This window comes from Cherax quadricarinatus, chromosome 93, assembly GCF_038502225.1.
Source record: "Cherax quadricarinatus isolate ZL_2023a chromosome 93, ASM3850222v1, whole genome shotgun sequence".
In the NCBI taxonomy this organism is placed as follows: domain Eukaryota; kingdom Metazoa; phylum Arthropoda; class Malacostraca; order Decapoda; family Parastacidae; genus Cherax; species Cherax quadricarinatus.
This window is the reverse complement of record NC_091384.1, coordinates 10,418,008-10,441,946: the sequence shown is the minus strand read 5'-3', so window position 1 is coordinate 10,441,946 and position 23,939 is coordinate 10,418,008. Positions and strand designations below refer to the sequence as shown.

At 43.2% G+C, this 23,939-nt stretch overlaps 1 long non-coding RNA gene across 1 annotated transcript in view; it reads right to left on the bottom strand.

Annotated features, from left to right (window-relative positions):
- LOC138855414 (uncharacterized) overlaps positions 1-13,689 on the bottom strand; it is a 358,079-nt gene extending 344,390 nt beyond the window's left edge. The window contains exon 1 of the long non-coding RNA XR_011394653.1: positions 13,569-13,689. This is a non-coding gene — a long non-coding RNA (uncharacterized lncRNA). The remainder of the gene's footprint in view (positions 1-13,568) is intronic.
- Positions 13,690-23,939: the final 10,250 nt, after the last annotated feature.

Sequence of the window (23,939 nt, the reverse complement as noted above, 5' to 3'; positions counted from 1 at the left end):
TAACTTATTTCCATTGGGGTCCTTAATCTTGTCCCCCAGGATGCGACCCACACCAGTCGACTAACACCCAGGTACCTATTTGCTGCTAGGTGAACAGGACAATAGGTGTAAGGAAACGTGCCGAAATGTTTCCACCCGCCGGGAATCGAACCCGGGCCCTCCGTGTGTGAAGCGGGAGCTTTAGCCACCAGGCCACCGGGCCACGTAGTGGTAGTAATAGCAGAAGTAGTATATCAATAGTTGCAACAGCAGTAATAGTAGTAGCTGCAGCAGAAGTAATGATAGTAGTAATCATAGTAGTAATAGTAGCAACAGCAGTAATAGTAGTAACAGCAGTAGTAGTAATAGCAGCAGTAGTAGTAATAGTAGCAGTAGTAGTAATAGCAGTAGCAGTAATAGTAGCAATAGTAGTAATAGTAGCAGTAGTGGCAGTAGTAGTGGCAGTAGTAGTGGCAGTAGTAGTGGCAGTAGTAGTGGCAGTAGTAGTGGTAGTAGTAGTGGTAGCAGTAGTGGCAGTAGTAATAGTGGCAGCAGTAGTGGCAGTAGTAGTGGCAGTAGTAGTGGCAGTAGTAGTGGCAGTAGTAGTGGCAGTAGTAGTGGCAGTAGTGACAGTAGTAGTGGCAGTAGTAGTGGCAGTAGTAGTGGCAGTAGTAGTGGCAGTAGTAGTGGCAGTAGTGGCAGTAGTAGTGGCAGTAGTAGTGGCAGTAGTGTCGAAATGTTTCCACCCTCCGGTAATCGAACCCTTCACACACGGAGGGCCCGGGTTCGATTCCCGGCGGGTGGAAACATTTCGACACGTTTCCTTACACCTGTTGTCCTGTTCACCTAGCAGCAAATAGGTACCTGGGTGTTAGTCGACTGGTGTGGGTCGCATCCTGGGGGACAAGATTAAGGACCCCAATGGAAATAAGTTAAACAGTCCTCGATGACGCACTGACTTTCTTGGGTTATCCTGGGTGGCTAACCCTCCGGGGTTAAAAATCCGAACGAAATCTTATCTTATCTTATCTTAGTGGCAGTAGTAGTGGCAGTAGTAGTGGCAGTAGTAGTGGCAGTAGTAGTGGCAGTAGTAGTGGCAGTAGTAGTGGCAGTAGTAGTGGCAGTAGTGGCAGCAGTAGTGGCAGTAGTAGTGGCAGTAGTAGTGGCAGTAGTAGTGGCAGTAGTAGTGGCAGTAGTAGTGGCAGTAGTAGTGGCAGTAGTAGTGGCAGTAGTAGTGGCAGTAGTAGTGGCAGTAGTAGTGGCAGTAGTAGTGGCAGTAGTAGTGGCAGTAGTAGTGGCAGTATTAGTGGCAGTATTAGTGGCAGTAGTAATGGCAGTAGTGGTAGTAGTAGTGGCAGTAGTAGTGGCAGTAGTAGTGGTAGTAGTGGCAGTAGTAGTGGCAGTAGTAGTGGCAGTAGTAGTGGCAGTAGTAGTGGTAGTAGTAGTGGTAGTAGTAGTGGTAGTAGTGGCAGTAGTAGTGGTAGTAGTAGTGGTAGTAGTGGCAGTAGTAGTGGCAGTAGTAGTGGCAGTAGTAGTGGCAGTAGTAGTGGTAGTAGTAGTGGCAGTAGTAGTGGCAGTAGTAGTGGCAGTAGTAGTGGCAGTAGTAGTGGCAGTAGTAGTGGTAGTAGTGGCAGTAGTAGTGGCAGTAGTAGTGGTAGTAGTAGTGGTGGTGGTGGCAGTAGTAGTGGCAGTAGTAGTGGTGGTGGTGGCAGTAGTAGTGGCAGTAGTAGTGGCAGTAGTGGCAGTAGTAGTGGTAGTAGTAGTGGCAGTAGTAGTGGTAGTAGTAGTGGCAGTAGTACTGGTAGTAGTAGTGGTAGTAGTGGCAGTAGTAGTGGTAGTAGTAGTGGCAGTAGTACTGGTAGTAGTAGTGGCAGTAGTAGTGGTAGTAACAACAGTACTGGTGGTAGTAACAGCAGTAGTAATATAAATAATATTTGATAGTCACAAAATAGTTACTTGTATACAATGTATTTCAGACAAACTAATTCTAATGCTTCAATGTTGCTTTAGATTTAGAAAAAGACTTAAGTAGCATTTCTTATACAGTTATCAACAACTGTAAGCACAAGACTGATTGTTCATGAACAATTATAAGTACAACAAGACTGGTTGTTCATGAACAATTATAAGTACAACAAGACTGGTTGTTCATGAAAAAACGGTACAATTCTATACATATTAATGAGAACTTGTACAACTTCATTATATCTCTATTATCCTGTGTTACTTACACCTGTCCATTATACATGACTCTCCTCTCTACAGTTACATAACAGCGTGGTCTTAGGAGCGGAATTTCGTAGTTAAGTCAGGAGAGGCTGTATATGTAAACTCTTGATTTAATTAACCGGTAAGGGGTCCAAACGTATATATACGTTTTTACCGCTAGTGCCCCAAACGTATATATACGTTTTTACCGCTAGTGCCCCAAACGTATATATACGTTTTTACCGCTAGTGCCCCAAACGTATATATACGTTTTTACCGCTAGTGCCCCAAACGTATATATACGTTTTATGTGTCCTACATTTAACATTGCCACAATAAGCCTGAGTCGCCTAGACATGTGAGAATTCAAATTCAAAGTTTATTCTCTATAAGGATTACAATGCTGAGTTTACAGAATTTGGTTATTGTGTGGTTTACATGTAGTAAAATAATAATTACAGAGTGTACCACTATAACACCTAGCATGGCTAGGCACTTCGGGCAGACTTAGATTAAATTTTAAGTTTAAAATAATACAAAATTATGAGGTAAGTTGGTATTATGGCTAAGTGACTAAATACTAGTTTGTGAGTTTAGCAATGTGAATGCTTTTGTTTTGGCACTATACATAGTTTCAGTATTGGAGTATCACAGGCCAACTTATGACTAGTTAAGATTCATTATTTTAAGACTGAGATTGATATTTCTGTTTATGGTCAAATGGGTGAGTGAGTGTAAGTGTGAACACTAGGTGGTATTCGTATAATTAGTTGACAGGGTGTATCAGGGAGATAAGATGTTTTCTAATGGTAGTTTTGAAGGTGATGAATGTGTCTGCAGTTCTAGAGTTTTCAGGTAGGGTGTTCCAGATTTTATGGCCTTTGACATACATTGAATTTTTGTAAAGGTTTAGTCGGACACGGGGAATGTCATAGAGATGTTTGTGTCTGGCGTTATGCCTGTGGGTTCTGTCACAGCTATCAAGAAAGCGTTTTAGGTCAAGGTTAATATTGGAATTTATGGTCCTGTAGATGTAGATTGCACAGTAGTAAGTGTGGATGTACTGAACAGGGAGTAAGTTTAGATCTATGAAGAGTGGGGGGGGGGTGTTGCCAGGGATGGGAGTTAGTGATTATTCTTACTGCGGCTTTTTGTTGGGTTATTATTGGCTTTAGGTGTGTTGCTGCAGTTGAACCCCAAGCACAGATAGCATAGGTGAGATATGGATATATAAGTGAGTGGTATAGTGTGAGAAGGGAAGTTTGCGGCACGTAGTATCGTATCTTGGAGAGGATCCCCACTGTTTTGGATACTTGTTTGGTTATGTGTTGGATATGGGTGCTGAAATTCAGGTTGTTGTCGAGGTATAGGTCTAGGAATTTGCCCTCATTATGTCTGGCAATTAGTGTGTTGTCGATCTTAATGTTAATTTGTGCATCTCCTGCTCTGCTACCAAACATAATGTAGTAGGTTTTGTCAGTGTTAAGCATAAGTTTATTGGCTGTCATCCAAGTCGATATTTTGATCAGCTCCTCGTTAACAATGGTGTTGAGGGTGGCAAGATTAGGGTGAGCGATGACATAAGTCGTGTCGTCAGCAAAGAGAATGGGGTTCAGGTGTTGAGATACATTTGGAAGATCATTGATGTATATGAGGAAGAGCAGGGGACCAAGGACATTTCCTTGTGGAACTCCAGTATCAAGTGGCCGTGTTGTTGATGCTGTGTCATTAATGGTGACATACTGATACCTATTAGTAAGGTAAGATTTGAAATATGCAAGCGCATGGGCTCTTATACCATAGTGGTCAAGTTTGTGGAGTAGGATGCCGTGGTCTACTGTGTCAAAAGCTTTTCTTAGGTCAATAAAAATTCCTAGTGGATATTCCTTATTTTCCAATGCTGTGTAAAGCAGATCAAGCATTTTTATGATTGTATCGTTAGTGCTTTTATTTTTCCTGAATCCAAATTGGCAGGGGCTGAGTATGTTTTGTGTCGTTATAAATGAATATAGTCTCCTGTGCACGAGTTTCTCAAGATTTTGGATAGCAATGATAAGTTTGATATTGGCCTATAGTTGTTTAAATCTGTAGGGTCACCACCTATATGTATTGGTGTAACCCTTGCTATCTTGAGTAGTTTTGGGAAGGTGCTAGTTTCTAGTGACTTGTTAAAAAGTAATGAGATAGCATGCGAGAGGACATGGGCTGCTAGCTTGTACAATAATGGTGGGACATGAGACAGATTCCCCGAGTTATTTTTGAGTGACTTTATAATCTCGGTGACTTCGTGGGCTCAGTTGGTGCAAGATAGAAGGAATTTGGGAAATTCCCATCTAGGTAGTCCCCGGCATGGGTATTGGTACGTGGGATTTTATTGGCGAGATTAGATCCTATGGTTGAGAAGAAGTCGTTTATCTTGTTAGCTGTGTCAGTGGGATGCAGTGGTGTTTCATTAGGTTTAGTTAGGACAATATTCTTGTTTTTTTTTCAGTTTGTGGGTCCCTAGAATCTGAGAGAGTGTTTTCCAGGTCTTTTTTATATCTCCTCTTGTGTCAGTGAATCTACTGGAGTAGTATAGTTGTTTGGCTTTCTTTATTACTTTGGTGAGAACTGATGAATAGTGTTTAAGAATATCTTTGTGTATTAAGCCCTGTCTATATTGCTTTTCATATTGGTGTTTCTTATCAATGGCTTTCAGAATGGTGCTGGTTAGCCATGGGCAACCAAGCCGTTTGTTTGTGATCTGTTTCGTTTTTATAGGACAATGTTTGTTGTATAGTCTCCAAGGCCAATGGTATTGGCCTTGGAGAATTCTGTAGGCCAGTCAACAGTCTCTAGGTCAGCTGTGAACTTCCTTATTGAGGCCTCATCATGGAGTCTAAATGAGACTTTGTTGTATTCAAGTGGTGGTTTACTAATGTTTGTCAAGAGGAAGGTAGGGTAGTGGTCTGTAGTGCTATCTGTGATTATCCCTGATTTAAGGGGGGCTAGTATATTGGTCCATATGTGGTCTATTATGGTTGCACTTGTTTCAGTGAGCCTGGTTGGTTTAGTTATTGTTGGTATGAGAAGTGTGTTGTTCATATTGTTGATGAAATCAGTTACAGGCTGATCATCTAGTAAGCCAAGGTTGATGTTGAAGTCTCCAGCTAAGAGAAGGTGGTGCTTATTCATTTGTCTGTTTGTTATTAGTGCCTTTAATTTCTCACTGAAATTTGGGATGTTTGAGTGAGGTATCTGGTAAATGGCACCGATTGTTATAGGCATCTTAAGGCTTTTACAGTAAAATTAGCAAAAATGTATTCTCCATATTCATCACTAAAGCAAGTGGTGCTAATACAAGATAATTGGTTAGAGTAATAGATTGCAATACCACCTCCAACTTGGTATGGTCTGCAGTTGTGGATTGCTGTGTATCCTGGTAGTGGGTAGATATCTATTGTGTCCTGCTTAAGCCAGGTCTCAGTAAGAATAATGCAGGAGAAGGGTGTCTTTGGTGATTCAAGGAGTGCCAGGAGGTCATCATAGTGCTTGCTTAAGGACCTGATGTTGTAGTTAAGTACTGATAGACTTTTAGCATTGTTTAGGATAGTGCTGGCTTGTGATGCTGTGTAGTAAAGGCAGTTACTTTCCAATAGGTTTTGATTGTGTGCCAGATTATGGAGGTTTAGATCAGGGTCAATGTGATCAATCATCTTCTAGGTTTAAATTATGGTTATTTATATCCTGAGTTGTGGGTTGAGTTCTAGTACTGATATTTGTACTGGTGGGAAGTTTGGACAAGTATATAGCTAAAGCATTTTGGTCATGTAGAGTATAGTCACTAATACACATAATGAAGTTGATGTTGTCTATGTGTTGTGCTGGAATAAGCTAAAGTACAACTAGGTATAAACTAATAATATAAAAATACAAATTAAAAATAGCACAAGACTCTCACTTGTAATTGCACTAAGGTCTAATATAATGACTTTGGTATAGTCTATGTATTGAGCTAGAATGAGCTATAGTACAACTGAGTTTAATCTAATGATATAAAAAAGGCACAAGACTCTCAATTGTAACTGCACTAAGGTCTTATATAAGTTGTTTACAAGAATTAGAGTATAACTAGATTTAATGGGTGTGAGCACTCACTGTGCACCATATTAAAATAATTGGGGATGCCTGGGTACCATATGCTCTTTTTTCCTATTAAAAAACAACAATTTTTTTTTCTCAAAAAAGTTGGGGCAGTACGGTAGTGAACGTATATATACGTTTGGACCGTTTACGGGTTAACTGATATCAGTATAACGGACTTAAAATAATGACCAATACAGTACAATGTTAGGCATATATGAGAGTATCTAAGTAGTTTTTAAGGAGCACTGCAACAGGCCTGCTGGCCCATGCTAGGCAGGACCATCTAACACTCACCCACATAAGAGATAAGATAAGATAAGATAAGATTTCGTTCGGATTTTTAACCCCGGAGGGTTAGCCACCCAGGATAACCCAAGAAAGTCAGTGCGTCATCGAGGACTGTCTAACTTATTTCCATTGGGGTCCTTAATCTTGTCCCCCAGGATGCGACCCACACCAGTCGACTAACACCCAGGTACCTATTTGCTGCTAGGTGAACAGGACAACAGGTGTAAGGAAACGTGTCGGAATGTTTCCACCCGCCGGGAATCGAACCCGGGCCCTCCGTGTGTGAAGCAGGAGCTTTAGCCACCAGGCCACCGGGCCACCTACACATCATGGGATCTTGATACAAGGAATTCTTCAACATTTGCCTAGTGTAAATAAGTCTTTTCACAAAGACCAACTTGATAAATTAGACATATGTACACTTGAAAACGAAAACGAAAATGTTTATCTCCTTGCAAAGTTCACAAAGGACCCCAATGGAAATAAGTCACTCTGTCTGACTTTTTTGGGTTATCCCAGGTTCTCTACACATATGCTGCTATGTATGATAATTCTATGTAACTGTATTTGTGTATACCTGAATAAACTTACTTACTTACTTACTTAAAGTGTAGTTTACATAATATAAAATATTAATAACAAAGAAGGCCTCTAGCATGGCTAGGAATTTTGGGCAGACTAATCCTAATTCTTACTCTATATTGACACAGGTTATGGAGCAGTACATTTTAATATATATTGCAAACTGATATAAAAGTTAGGTAACTAAAGTGATTATCATTAATTAGATTGATATAGTGAGGTTTACCTGGAGAGGGTTTTGGGAATCAATGCCTCGGCGGCTCGGTCTGAGACCAGGCCTCATGGTGGATCAGGGTCTGATCAACCAGGCTGTTACTACTGGCCACACACAAGCTGATGTACGAACCACAGCCTGGTTGGTCAGGTACTGACTTTAGGTGCCTGTCCAGTGCCTTCTTAAAGACAGCCAGGGGTCTATTGGTAATCCCCCTCATGTATGCTGGGAGGCAGTTGAACAGTCTTGGGCCCTGGACACTTACTGTGTTGTCTCTCAATGTACTTGTGGCACCCCTGCTTTTCATTGGGGGAATGTTGCATCTCCTGCCGAGTCTTTCGCTTTCATAGGGAGTGATTTTTGTGTGCAGGTTTGGTACCAATCAGTGGGTCATCAAGGACTATCTGTCATATTTCCATTATGGTCCATCAATCTTGTCCCCCAGGATGCCACCCACACCAGTCAAATAACACCAAGGTACCTGCTTACTGTTGGGTGAACAGTGGCAACTGGTGTAGGTACCTGGGTGTTAGCTGATTGGTGTGGGTGGCATCCTGGGGACAAGATAGAAGGGCCACAATGGAAATAAGACAGATGATGACACTCTTCAGGTTGCTTGTTCTATCTAGGCTGGAATATTGCTGCACACTAACAGCACCTTTCATGGTAGGTGAAATTGCTGACGTAGAAAATGTACAGAGAACCTTCACGGCGCGCATAACGGAGATAAAACACCTCAATTACTGGGAGCGCTTGAGGTTCCTGAACCTGTACTCCCAGGAATGCAGGCAGGAGAGATACATGATTATATACAATATTCAAAACTCTAAACCTACTCACCATACAAAACATCCATACTTTTTACTGCACCTACTACATACATAGAACACTTAACTCTGACATAAACCCTCCCCTCAAACATCTCCTTACCAACCTCAACAGAACACATGACCATAACACAAGACAGATCACTCTTTGATGTTCCTCGTGTCCATCTCACGCTATGCAAAAACTCATTGCACATAAAAGGCCCTAAAATCTGGAATTCATTACCTGTGAATATAAAAGAAACACTGTCTGTTTATAAATTCAACTCTTCAGGTCACTTGTTCTATCTAGGCTGGAATATTGCTGCACACTAACAGCACCTTTCAAGGCAGGTGAAATTGCTGACCTAGAAAATGTACAGAGAACCTTCACGGCGCGCATAACGGAGATAAAACACCTCAATTACTGGGAGCGCTTGAGGTTCCTGAACCTGTACTCCCTGGAATGCAGGCGGGAGAGATACATGATTATATACACCTGGAAAATCCTAGAGGGACTAGTACCGAACTTGCACACGAAAATCACTCACTACGAAAGCAAAAGACTTGGCAGACGATGCAACATCCCTCCAATGAAAAGCAGGGGTGTCACTAGCACGTTAAGAGACCATACAATAAGTGTCAGGGGCCCGAGACTGTTCAACTGCCTCCCAGCATACATAAGGGGGATTACCAATAGACCCCTGGCAGTCTTCAAGCTGGCACTGGACAAGCACCTAAAGTCAGTACCTGACCAGCCAGGCTGTGGCTCGTACGTTGGATTGTGTGCAGCCAGCAGTAACAGCCTGGTTGATCAGGCTCTGATCCACCAGGAGGTCTGGTCACAGACCGGGCTGCGGGGGCGTTGACCCCCAGAACTCTCTCCAGGTAAACTCCAGGTGTATATTATCATGTATCTCTCTTGCCTGCATTCCAGGGAGTACAGATCAAGGAGGTAGTACAAAACATATACCAATATTTCAGTTAGTTAATTTAGTAATGGGAATGGTTAAGTCTTGGCATGATACACTGTTTCTGTTAAAGTTCCTATATTGGGAGAGTATCTTAGGCAAACTTAGGACTAACTTAAGATTTCTTAGGCAATAACTACATTAGGAATTTTATGTTTAGTCATTTGGGCGAGTGTAAGTGTAAATTAGGGGGAATTACAAATTTGTTCACAATACAAAAAAGAGAACAGGTGATTTTGACATACAGTGGACCCCCGCATAATGATTACCTCCGAATGCGACCAATTATGTAAGTGTATTTATGTAAGTGCGTTTGTACGTGTATGTTTGGGGGTCTGAAATGGACTAATCTACTTCACAATATTTCTTATGGGAACAAATTCGGTCAGTACTGGCACCTGAACATACTTCTGGAGTGAAAAAATATCGTTAACCGGGGGTCCACTGTAGTTAGCTGATGATGGGGTGTGTTAGGTAGATAAGGTGCTGTTTAACGGTAGTTCTGAAAACAGTGGTCGAGTCTGTGGTTCTAGAGTTTTCAGGCAGGAGTTCCAGATTTTAGGCCCTTTTATGTATATTGAGTTTTTGTAGAGATTTAGCCAGACACAAGGAATGTCACAGATTTTTGTGTCTGGTATTGTGTGGCAACTATCAAGAAAGTGTTTTAGTTCAGGGTTAATATTAGAATTTGTGGTTCTGTAAATGTAGGTTGCACAGTAGTAAGTGTGAATGTTCTGTACAGTGAGTAAGTTTAGGTCTTTGAAGAGTGGGGGGGGGTAGCACTGGATTGCATGATAATTCTTACTGCAGCTTTTTGTTGGGTTATTATTGGCTTTAGGTGTGTTGCTGCTGTTGATCCCCAGGCACAAATAACATAGGTGAGGTAGGGATAGATAAATGAATAGTATAGTGCGAGTAGTGCTGATTGTGGTACATAGTAATGTAGCTTTGAGAGGATCTCAACTGTTTTGGATACTTTTTTTGTTGTGTGTTGGATATGGGTGTTGAATTTCAGGTTGCAGTCAAGGTGCAGACCCAGGAATTTACTGAGAAAACGTTTCGCCATGCACTGGCTTCATCAGTCCTATACAAAGAAGAATGGTGAAGATCTGATGGAGTCTGAGATAATCAGTCCCTCCAGGATGAGGGACTTATTACCTCAAACTCCTTCTGTTCTTCAACATTCTTCTTTGTATAGGACTGATGAAGCCACTGTGTGGTGAAACATTTCCTCAATAAAGATATCAAAATGTTGCACATGTGTCTAATTTGTCAACTTGTCAGTTCTCTGAACCACTTACCTACAAAGACCTACTTATACTAGTGGATGGTTCCACTGTGACTCTGCCTCCTGCTTCCACTCACCTGACTACAGTATATAAGCCACTTCTCTGGCCATATGCTGTACTTTCTACAAGATACTGATGGACTGAACACATCAATTCCAGGTTCAGAGACTGATTACCTCAAACTCCCCCTCTCCTTACACAGTCCTTACACAGTAAAGATTCCCAAATGTTGCACAAGTGTCTCATTCATCAACAAATCAGTTTTCAAAACTATTTATCACACCCACTCACGTATTTGTCTAAGCTACTTTTAAAACTACAACTTCAATGACGCTGCTCGGGAGTTTGTTCCACTCATCTACAACTCTATTACCAAACCAATGCTTTCCTATATCCTTTCTAAATCAAAATTTTTCCACTTTAAACCCACCTCTACGAGTCCTGTCTTGGTTAAATACTTTTAACACGTTATTTACATCCCTTTTATTTATTCCCAGGCATAGTTTGACTGGAATTTATTATATACTAGTAAGTATTTTGTGCCTAACAATCTTTTATTACTTGTAAACTGCATTTTTTTGTCCTGCATGAAGAAATAATAATATTGTATTGTATTGTTATGATTTAAGAAATACTCAGACAACCCCCATTAGTCTGCTATATTGAGGAGTTAATGTATTAAGAAAGATTTGTTAGGATTTTAAACCTGGGGAGGGTTAGCCACCCAGGATAACCCTGGGGAGGGTTAGCCAGCCAGGATAACCCTGGGGAGGGTTAGCCAGCCAGGATAACCCTGGGGAGGGTTAGCCAGCCAGGATAACCCTGGGGAGGGTTAGCCAGCCAGGATAACCCTGGGGAGGGTTAGCCAGCCAGGATAACCCTGGGGAGGGTTAGCCACCCAGGATAACCCTGGGGAGGGTTTGCCACCCAGGATAACCCTGGGGAGGGTTAGCCACCCAGGATAACGCTGGGGAGAGTTATCCAGTTAGGATAACTGGGGGTAGGGAGGGTTAGCCAGCCAGGATAACCCATGAAAGTCAGTGGGTCATCAAGGACTATCTGTCATATTTCCATTGTGGTCTATCAATCTTGTTCCCCAGGATGCCACCCACACCAGTCAAATAACACCAAAGTACCTGCTTACTGTTAAGTGAACAGTGGCAGCTGGTGTAGGTACCTGGGTGTTAGCTGATTGGTGTGAGTGGCATCCTGGGGACAAGATGGAAGGACCACAATGGAAATAAGACAGATGGAGGCCTTGTGGCCTGGTGGCTAAAGCTCTCGCTTCACACACAGAGGGCCCGGGTTCGATTCCTGGCGGGTGGAAACATTTCGACGCGTTTCCTTATACCTGGTGTCCTGTTCATCTAGCAGCAAATAGGTACCTGGGTGTTAGTCAACTGGTGTGGGTCGCATCCTGGGGGACGAGATTGAGGACCCCAATGGAAATAAGTTAGACAGTCCTCGATGACCCACTGACTTTCTTGGGTTATCCTGGGTGACTAACCCTCCGGGGTTAAAAATCCGAACGAAATCTTATCTTATCTTGTCCTTGATGACTTACTGACTTTCTTGAGTTATCCTAGCTGGCTAACCCTCCCTACCCCAGGTTATCCTAGCTAGCCCCAATCCACAAAGGTGGCAGTAAAGCAATTGCAAAGAACTACAGACCGATAGCACTAACATCCCATATCATAAAAATCTTTGAAAGGGTCCTAAGAAGCAAGATCACCACCCATCTAGATACCCATCAGTTACACAACCCAGGGCAACATAGGTTTAGAGCAGGTCGCTCCTGTCTGTCTCAGCTACTGGACCACTATGACAAGGTTCTGGATGCTATAGACGATAAAGAAAATGCAGTTGTAGTATACACAGACTTTGCGAAAGCTTTCGACAAGTGCGACCATAGTGTAATGGTATACAAAATGTGTGATAAAGGAATAACAGGAAAAGTTGATAGACAGATCTATAACTTCCTAACAAATAGAACACAAAGAGTAATTGTAAACAGAGGGGGGCACAGTGAAAAGCTTCGTTCCACAAGGCACAGTACTCGCTCCCATCCTGTTTCTCCTTCTCATATTTGACAGACAGATGTAAGCCATAGCTTCACATCTTCCTTGGCAGATGACACCCAAATTGCCATGACAGTGACCTCCATCGAAGACACTGCGAGATTCCAAGCGGACATCAACCAAATCTTTAAATGGGCCGCAGAAAACAGTATAAAGTTCAATGAAGAGAAATTTCAACTATTCAGATATGGGAAACTTAAAGAAATTAAAAGTGTATCAGAGCATAAAATAAATTCTAACCACACAATAGAGCAAACAATTAATGTTAAGGACCTGGGAGTGATAATGTCAGAGGATCTCACTTTCTAAGACCACAACAATGTATCTACCGCATCTGCTAGAAAAATGATAGGATGGATAATGAGAACCTTTAAAACAAACTAGGGATGCCAAGCCCATGATGATTCTCTTCATATCACTTGTTTTCTCTAGGCACACGTAAGTACGATAAAGCACCTAAATTACTGGGAACGGTTAAAGTCCTTTGATCTGTACTCCCTGGAACGCAGGCGGGAGAGATACATGATAATATACACTTGGAAAATCCTAAAGGGATTAATACAAAACATGCACGTGAAAATCACAAAAAGCAAAAGAATTGGCAGGAGATGCAACATTCCGGGTTGTGGTTCGTACGCTGGGTTGCATGCAGCCAACAGTAACAGCCTGGTTGATCAGGTCCTGACCCACCATGAGGCCTGGTCACAGACCGGGCCACGGGGGCGTTGACCCCCGGAACTCTCTCCAAGTAAACTCCATAATGAACCACCAATAATTAACTTGACAACATCAGTTTACTGATGTCAGAGACGTCCACTGAAGAAGTCAATATTGTCCTGCATAAAATACAAAGCCATTACAATAGACAAATAGTTCATGACTTACAAATAACATCCTCAGGTACGTTAATAACATTGTCTTAAGCCGGTAGGAGATTTGGACCTGCCTCGCATGGGCCAGTAGGCCTCCTGCAGTGCTCCTTCTTAGTCTACATTAAGTTTGTACACAACATGTCTGGCGTGACTTACCATTATAATTTTCACATGAATTACCTGAAATATCATCAGCTCGTCTCCAGTAGCACCAGTACATAAGAACAGTGTCCAGTAGCTGGATCACAACTACACTCAGCTCAAACACTCAACTCCGGGGTTCGAATCCCCGGTACGGCTGGAAAACATTCGAGACGTGTTTCATTAAGACACCTGATGTCCAGGTTCACCCGTCAGTGAAATAGTTAATAATAGGTGTTAGTGGACTGGTGTGGGTGGCATCCACTGGTATCATCCACCACATACAGTCCACAGTACATCCACTGGTATCATCCACCACATACAGTCCACAGTACATCCACTGGTATCATCCACCACATACAGTCCACAGTACATCCACTGGTATCATCCAACACATACAGTCCACAGTACATCCACTGGTATCATCCACCACATACAGTCCACAGTACATCCACTGGTATCATCCACCACATACAGTCCACAGTACATCCACTGGTATCATCCACCTCATACAGTCCACAGTACATCCACTGGTATCATCCACCACATACAGTCCACAGTACATCCACTGGTATCATCCACCACATACAGTCCACAGTACATCCACTGGTATCATCTACCACATACAGTCCACAGTACATCCACTGGTATCATCCACCACATACAGTCCACAGTACATCCACTGGTATCATCCACCTCATACAGTCCACAGTACATCCACTGGTATCATCCAACACATACAGTCCACAGTACATCCACTGGTATCATCCACCTCATACAGTCCACAGTACATCCACTGGTATCATCCAACACATACAGTCCACAGTACATCCACTGGTATCATCCACCACATACAGTCCACAGTACATCCACTGGTATCATCCACCACATACAGTCCACAGTACATCCACTGGTATCATCCACCACATACAGTCCACAGTACATCCACTGGTATCATCCAACACATACAGTCCACAGTATATCCACTGGTATCATCCACCACATACAGTCCACAGTACATCCACTGGTATCATCCACCACATACAGTCCACAGTATATCCACTGGTATCATCCACCACATACAGTCCACAGTACATCCACTGGTATCATCCAACACATACAGTCCACAGTACATCCACTGGTATCATCCAACACATACAGTCCACAGTATATCCACTGGTATCATCCACCTTATACAGTCCACAGTACATCCACTGGTATCATCCACCACATACAGTCCACAGTACATCCACTGGTATCATCCAACACATACAGTCCACAGTACATCCACTGGTATCATCCACCTCATACAGTCCACAGTACATCCACTGGTATCATCCAACACATACAGTCCACAGTACATCCACTGGTATCATCCACCACATACAGTCCACAGTACATCCACTGGTATCATCCACCACATACAGTCCACAGTACATCCACTGGTATCATCCACCACATACAGTCCACAGTACATCCACTGGTATCATCCAACACATACAGTCCACAGTATATCCACTGGTATCATCCACCACATACAGTCCACAGTACATCCACTGGTATCATCCACCACATACAGTCCACAGTATATCCACTGGTATCATCCACCACATACAGTCCACAGTACATCCACTGGTATCATCCAACACATACAGTCCACAGTACATCCACTGGTATCATCCAACACATACAGTCCACAGTATATCCACTGGTATCATCCACCTTATACAGTCCACAGTACATCCACTGGTATCATCCACCACATACAGTCCACAGTACATCCACTGGTATCATCCACCACATACAGTCCACAGTACATCCACTGGTATCATCCACCACATACAGTCCACAGTACATCCACTGGTATCATCCAACACATACAGTCCACAGTACATCCACTGGTATCATCCAACACATACAGTCCACAGTATATCCACTGGTATCATCCACCTTATACAGTCCACAGTACATCCACTGGTATCATCCACCACATACAGTCCACAGTACATCCACTGGTATCATCCACCACATACAGTCCACAGTACATCCACTGGTATCATCCACCTCATACAGTCCAGTGTCAAAAACCGAGAAAAAGCTCCTATGGGGAAGCAACACCGTCCTTCCCCAGCCAACAACTCAATTTAACATCATCATTATACATCCCGTACCCATCGTGTGGCAGGTGGTCAATAGATTACAGAAGTGACTCACTTCGTCCGTCACGCGACGGTCTAGAGTTTTGAGACTCAGACCGCGGGTTCGAATCCCACCCGTGGTATGGATAGATTACAGAAGTATATAATGGCTCCAGAGACTGGACCCCAAAGTTCTGAGAGCTGAATAAGTTACAACGGTAATGAATTCCAGATAGATTTGGTCACAATCATGACCATCTACTTGTCAGTGGTTCTCATAAACCCAACAAAGAAAGAAAGAAAAAACCATCTACATGTCTATACATGTAGATGGTTTTTATAATAATATTCATGGTTACAATCATGAACAAATTACAAAGATTAGATTTTGCCACTGACGTTGTTAGTTTATTGTGCACCTCATATCCATCCTGTGGAGGGTAGCGCAAGAACATATGGATACACAAAAGACCTAGGAACTAGGCCCCAAAAGGGTTAATATCTACATATCTACAGTTCACTTATCTGTTACAAGCAAATATAGGAAATTTGCTTAGTATATCTGGTATCTTATTTTCACTAATAAGATATCTTGACACGTCACATAGGTTATTATACTGTCTCTGTATTCCTCAATAAGTGGACAATTAAGCACATAGTGTTCAAGATAGTGACCATATGTCTGACCACATAATTTACATTTAGTTTGATCATCATCTGTGTCTCACAAGTGCTTGTCTATCTGAGTATTCTCACATCAATATCTTCCACCTCCAACTCCCCCTTTTGCCCACACCTGCCTCTCCCACGTCTACTGCCTCTAAGGCCTATCCTGCCCTGCCTCTTCCAAACCCAATTCTTTCTCACCAAACCTCAAATACTCTAATTCTGATCATGCCACTATCTTTCCTGAAAATGTATTATACCAGATCACTGATGAACCACAACTTAGTCTTTAAAACCAACTCAAGCTTCAAACTTCTCGACAGACATTCCTACTAAACGTACACCTCAACCTTGACAAGGGAAAAACTTCTGAACTCCGGCTTCACTATTATTTGGACTCCTCAGCACCGTGCCAAAAGCAGTCATTGCAAAACCCGTAGACTATTCTCTCCTGACTGCCTATGACACAGACAAAGAAGATTTAATCAAAGACATTAGTACTAAGAACAAAGTCTCTGTTGACGATATTTACAAACTTGATAACTCTACAAATAAATAACAAAAATGCACAATACCGTGACTGGAACGATACACAAATAACCCGCACATAAAAGACAGAAGCTTACGACGACGTTTCGGTCCGACTTGGACCCTTGACAATGGTCCAAATCGGACCGAAACGTCGTCGTAAGCTTCTGTCTTTTATGTGCGGGTTATTTGTGTATTGATAACTCTACCATCCCCAAAATACGCTGTTCAACTCCTTCTGACGCCTTTACACTCTTCAATCAAGGAATCCTTGTCAAAACCATCCGCATTCCTCCAAACACTCTCTTCACTCCGAACTTCCACCCCATCACACTACGTCTTGAAGGCTACAAATTCGGCCACGACAAAAACACATGCACATCCACACAAATCTGCTCCAGATGTTCAGTAACTGGCCACTTCTGGAATACTTGCAAGCTCTCCCTTAAATGTTCTAATTGCGGCGGGTCACACACTGCAGTTGCAAATTCCTGCCCCTCTAGAAAAGATATTCTCTCCTCCCTCAGAGCAAGCCAACCTCCCTCCCTCCCCAACCACTTCCCTGCACATCCCTCCCCAACCACTTCCCTGCACCTCCCTCCCCTACCAAACCTCTCTCCCCCAGCCCCATTGCCTGGGCTACTCCACGCACTTGCACATAAGCAAATGGGAATCTGGTTGATCAGACTCTGATCCACCATGAGGCCTGGTCTCAGATCGAGCCGCGGGGTCGTTGGCCCCCGAAACCCTCTACAGGTAAATTCAAGGTACCTCTTCTTCCCCCAACCCAAACACCAACACAGACTACAACCACCTCTCCTTCTACAACTAACCTACACCCGCACTAGACTACAAAACTGTCAACTCGCCACTGCTGCCCACTCTGCGATGGTAATCTCTCAAACTTACCAATCAGATTACTCACATGTCCTTAACCTAATCTTGTCTGCTAACAGTCTTCCCTCTCTAATTATCCCTCCTTCCTGTTTCTCTAAGCCCTCTACCACCTCAGATAAGATAAGATAAGATTTCGTTCGGATTTTTAACCCCGGAGGGTTAGCCACCCAGGATAACCCAAGAAAGTCAGTGCGTCATCGAGGACTGTCTAACTTATTTCCATTGGGGTCCTTAATCTTGTCCCCCAGGATGCGACCCACACCAGTCGACTAACACCCAGGTACTTATTTACTGCTAGGTGAACAGGACAACAGGTGTAAGGAAACGTGTCGAAATGTTTCCACCCGCCGGGAATCGAACCCGGGCCCTCCGTGTGTGAAGCGGGAGCTTTAGCCACCAGGCCACCACCCCCCTATTTCTACCCCAACCAGCTCTCCTCCTCCCTTACCCCTCTTCACTACCAACACCCCTCCTACCAACACCCCTCCTGCTGATGCTACGACCACCCCTCTTTATCTACTTACTCATCCTTTACCAAAGCTTCCACTTCATCTGCACTCACCTTCGCCCACTTCTCCACCACTTCCAAGACTTCATCCAGGTCCAACTACACCTCCTCCAGACGAAATCCACTCCACTCTAAACCTGCCCCAACTTCTGACAGACAGACCAAAGAACATTAAACCAGACCCACCTCTTCCTCTCCTTCCAGGAAGCGGGTCCACCAATGGCACCACTATCATGGGCTTAACTAAACCTAACTCCTCATCTGACATTACCTTTGCTATGACGAAACCATTAAATCATGTTTAAGGTAATTCAATTTAACGTACGTTCTTACTTTACGATTAGACACCTACTGGCCGAGCTTCTTGAAGCAGAGAGACCTGGAGTTTTACCTGGAGAGAGTTCCGGGGGTCAACGCCCCCGCGGCCCGGTCTGTGACCAGGCCTCCTGGTGGATCAGAGCCTGATCAACCAGGCTGTTGCTGCTGGCTGCACGCAAACCAACGTACGAGCCACAGCCCGCCTGGTCAGGTACTGACTTTAGGTGCTTGTCCAGTGCCAGCTTGAAGACTGCCAGGGGTCTGTTGGTAATCCCCCTTATGTATGCTGAGAGGCAGTTGAACAGTCTCGGGCCCCTGACACTTATTGTATGGTCTCTTAACGTGCTAGTGACACCCCTGCTTTTCATTGGGGGGACGTTGCATCGTCTGCCAAGTCTTTTGCTTTCGTAGTGAGTGATTTTCGTGTGCAAGTTCGGTATTAGTCCCTCTAGGATTTTCCAGGTGTATATAATCATGTATCTCTCCCGCCTGTGTTCCAGGGAATACAGGTTTAGGAACGTCAAGCGCTCCCAGTAATTGAGGTGTTTTATCTCCATTATGCGTGCCGTGAAGGTTCTCTGTACATTTTCTAGGTCAGCAATTTCACCTGCCTTGAAAGGTGCTGTTAGTGTGCAGCAATATTCCAGCCTAGATAGAACAAGTGACCTGAAGAGTGTCATCATGGGCTTGGCCTCCCTAGTTTTGAAGGTTCTCATTATCCATCCTGTCATTTTTCTAGCAGATGCGATTGATACAATGTTATGGTCCTTGAAGGTGAGATCCTCCAACATGATCACTCCCAGGTCTTTGACGTTGGTGTTTCGCTCTATTTTGTGGCCAGAATTTGTTTTGTACTCTGATAAAGATTTAATTTCCTCGTGTTTACCATATCTGAGTAATTGAAATTTCTCATCGTTGAACTTCATATTGTTTTCTGCAGCCCACTGAAAGATTTGGTTGATGTCCGCCTGGAGCCTTGCAGTGTCTGCAATGGAAGACACTGTCATGCAGATTCGGGTGTCATCTGCAAAGGAAAACACGGTGCTGTGGCTGACATCCTTGTCTATGTCGTATAAGAGATGGGAGCGAGTACTGTGCCTTGTGGAACAGAGCTTTTCACCGTAGCTGCCTCGGACTTTACTCTGTTGACGACTACTCTCTGTGTTCTGTTAGTGAGGAAATTATAGATCCATCGACCGACTTTTCCTGTTATTCCTTTAGCACGCATTTTGTGCGCTATTACGCCATGGTCACACTTGTCGAAGGCTTTTGCAAAGTCTGTATATATTACATCTGCATTCTTTTTGTCTTCAGTGCATTTAGGACCTTGTCGTAGTGATCCAATAGTTGAGACAGACAGGAGCGACCTGTTCTAAACCCATGTTGCCCTGGGTTGGGTAACTGTTGGGTTTCTAGATGGGTGGTAATCTTGCTTCTTAGGACCCTTTCAAAGATTTTTATGATATTGGATGTTAGTGCTATTGGTATGTAGTTCTTTGCTGTTGCTTTACTGCCCCCTTTGTGGAGTGGGGCTATGTCTATTGTTTTTAGTAACTGTGGGACGACCCCCGTGTCCATGCTCCCTCTCCATAGGATGGAAAAGGCTCGTGATAGGGGCTTCTTGCAGTTCTTGATGAACACAGAGTTCCATGAGTCTGGCCCTGGGGCAGAGTGCATGGGCATGTCATTTATCGCTTGTTCGAAGTCATTTGGCGTCAGGATAACATCGGATAGGCTTGTGTTAATCAAATTTTGTGGCTCTCATAAAAAAATCATTTTGATCTTCGACTCTCAGTCTGGTTAGCGGCTTGCTAAAAACTGAGTCATATTGGGACTTGAGTAGCTCACTCATTTCCTTTCTGTCATCTGTGTAGAACCCATCTTGTTTAAGTAGGGGCCCAATACTGGACGTTGTTCTCGATTTTGATTTGGCATAGGAGAAGAAATACTTTGGGTTTCTTTCGATTTCATTTATTGCTTTTAGTTCTTCCCGCGATTCCTGACTCCTATAAGATTCCTTTAGCTTAAGTTCGATGCTTGCTATTTCTCTGACCAGTGTCGCCCTACGCATTTCAGATATATTGACCTCTTTTAGCCGCTCTGTTATTCTTTTCCGTCGCCTGTCTGTTTCTATTTTACATCTACTCCTCCTTTTTCTTATAGGAATAAGCCTTGTGCATACATCGAGTGCCACCGAGTTAATCTGTTCTAGGCATAAGTTGGGGTCTGTGTTGCTTAGTATATCTTCCCAGCTTATATCGGTTAGGACTTGGTTTACTTGGTCCCACTTTATGTTTTTGTTATTGAAGTTGAATTTGGTGAATGCTCCCTCGTGACTAGTCTCATTATGTCGGTCTGGGGCTCCACGCATACATGTCTGAACCTCAATTATGTTGTGAGATATTGTTTTGCTAAACAGTACCTGCCTCAAAGCCCCTCAGCGAATCTGCCATTATTGTTATACTGCACTACAGTCCCCCTATGATCCCCACGATGGGTTTGTCATCCTTGTCAAATTCAACATAAAACAAGAATTTCTCTCAATCCCTTTTATTCACCAACACTGTCTTGCGGTCAGAATACACACCCACCTTGGACCCTTCATGTTTTTCACCACCTATGCTCGTCCAAACACTATTCTCAACATACACGACCTTTCCTTAGTCTTCAATTACACCAACACACCTACTTGCTGACATGAATGCTAAACACAACGCCTTTCATCACACCAGTAACAACTAACTTGGTCACCAATTACTCAACTTCACAAACCATAAATGCCTAATTCATCACGCCTTTCATCACACCAGTAACAACTAACTTGGTCACCAATTACTCAACTTCACAAACCATAAATGCCTAATTCACCTCGACCCACTGGACCCATTGTGTACCTCTGTAATCTGTAAATACCTTTGTAACTTGTAATGATTGTGACTAGACCTACCTGGAGTTCATTACCTTTGTAAATTGTGAGTTCATTACCTTTGTAAATTGTGAGTTCATTGCCTCTGTGGCTTGCTCAGCTATCAAAACTTTGAGGCCCAGTCCCTGGACCCATTATGTACCTCTGTAATCTTTTGACTACCGCCCACAGGATGGGTATGGGGTGCATAATAAACATATTAAACTAACCTCGACCCAGACTTCAACACTGTCTACATCACGGGCCAAGGCAAATCCGGCATCATTCTGGCATACACAGCTTGTTCTCTCTTTCAACACTACATCTCACCTGGCCCTATTACAGGCTCTGATCACATCCCAGTCATCTTATACACCTCTTCCAACCCTATCCTCATCCCAGCCACACCTTCCTTCTCTTACAAGAACGCTGACTGGGATGCTTTAAGCCTTGGCTCAGTTTCTACACTCCTCTCTCTCACCATACCATTTCCTCCAGTAGTCATGTCGTGTCTCAAGTTTGTCTATCTGTCTGTCAATGAGCGTCTTCCAGTACAGATTCAGCATATTCAGGGATTTGTAGAGGAGTAGTTTGGTGCGTCGGGAGGCATGTTTGCAGCTTAAGTAAGTAAGTAAGTAAGTAAGTTTATTCAGGTAAACACAAATACAGTTACATAGAATTATCATACATAGCAGCATATGTGTAGAGAACCTGGGATAACCCAAAAAAGTCAGACAGAGTGACTTATTTCCATTGGGGTCCTTTTACCTTATTATTATAGTATAAAGGTTATAATATTTTCTTATTATTCTACAATGAAGATAACATCTTAATATCATACTAAAAAGACTATCTGCTACACCAAGGTCATTAAGACTATCTACAATACGAGGGTCATTACAAGGAATAAGGTAAAATTTACACGTATGTTAGCTAAAAAATAGAAAATCATTCCCCTCCCTTTCTGTAGCTACATTCATCAGACACTTTTTGGCACTCTTCTTGAACTGGTTCAAGCTATGACTGGCTTTGACATGTGCGGGTAGTCTGTTCCATTCCTTTATTGCTGTACAATAAAAGGTGTTTGAAGCCTGGCCACTGACTGTGGGTACTACAAAGTTGTGCTCTCTCCCCCTAGTACTATGATTGCTTTGGTTCCCAACCTTGACAAAATTGACAGCAAGATATTTTGGCCCGCAAGGGCCTTACTAGCTTTTGCATGCTTTGAGTGAATGTGTCCGTGTATGCGAAGAAGGAAGACAAGATTAACGCCAAGGACAGTGACAGATTGTGTGATGGAGATATAGGTGCGGGTGTCAGCTGTTCTGAGCTCGACAGGTAAGATAAGATTTTCGTTCGTATTTTTAACCCTGGAGGGTTAGCCACCCAGGATAACCCAAGAAAGTCAGTGCATCATCAAGGACTGTCTAACTTATTTCCATTGGGGTCCTCAATCTTGTCCCCCAGGATGCCACCCACACCAGTCGACTAACACCCAGGTACCTATTTGCTGCTAGATGAACAGAACAACAGGTGTAAGGAAACGCGTATAAATGTTTCCACCCGCCGGGAATGGAACCCGGGCCCTCCGTGTGTGAAGCGGGAGCTTTAGCCACCGGAGGATCACGTTTTCTTTAGTTAAAATATGTAATGCTGGATTTAGCTGCATTGGATTTGATCCTCCATTTTTTCCCCCAGATGGTTATCTTGTTTAGTTTAGTTTAATATCTTTATTATGCACCACATACCCATCCTGTGGGCGGTAGTCAAAAGATTACAGAGGTACATAATGGGTCCAGGGACTGGGCCTCAAAGTTTTGATAGCTGAGCAAGTTACAAAGGTAATGAACTCACAATTTACAAAGGTAATGAAGTCACAATTTACAAAGGTAATAAACTCCAGGTAGGTCTGGTCACAATCATGACAAGTTACATGCAGATACTATGCACTTGGTATCTGCAGACATGGGAAATCTGGAAAAACAGACGGGACGTGCAACTATGACCACCCTAGAAAATGCCATGCCCATATGACAACAGGAAAATGCAAACTCCCTTCCTGTAAGCTTTTTCACCCTGAACTGTGTACCTCTTCAGTACAGGAAAGTCTGTGCTATAACTTAAATTGCCAGGCACACCATCTAAAGGGGACAAAAAGATACAAAACATCCAGGCCATGGGAAAACCTGGGTTGCCACAGCCACTCAAGAGGGAGAGGTTTTTTAGTGCCAGGAAGGAAAAAAAACTGGCAGGAAATGGCAGAAATCGTACACCAAATCCAGTCATTCCTGGAGTGGGACCACAGTCGATGGCCTCCACTCCAAACCAACAAATACAGATATTAATGCCGGAAAAAAATCCCCCCTCAGTACCAACAATACCACAAGTCCGATGACATTCTTCTTCGCAAATATACAGGGTCTAAA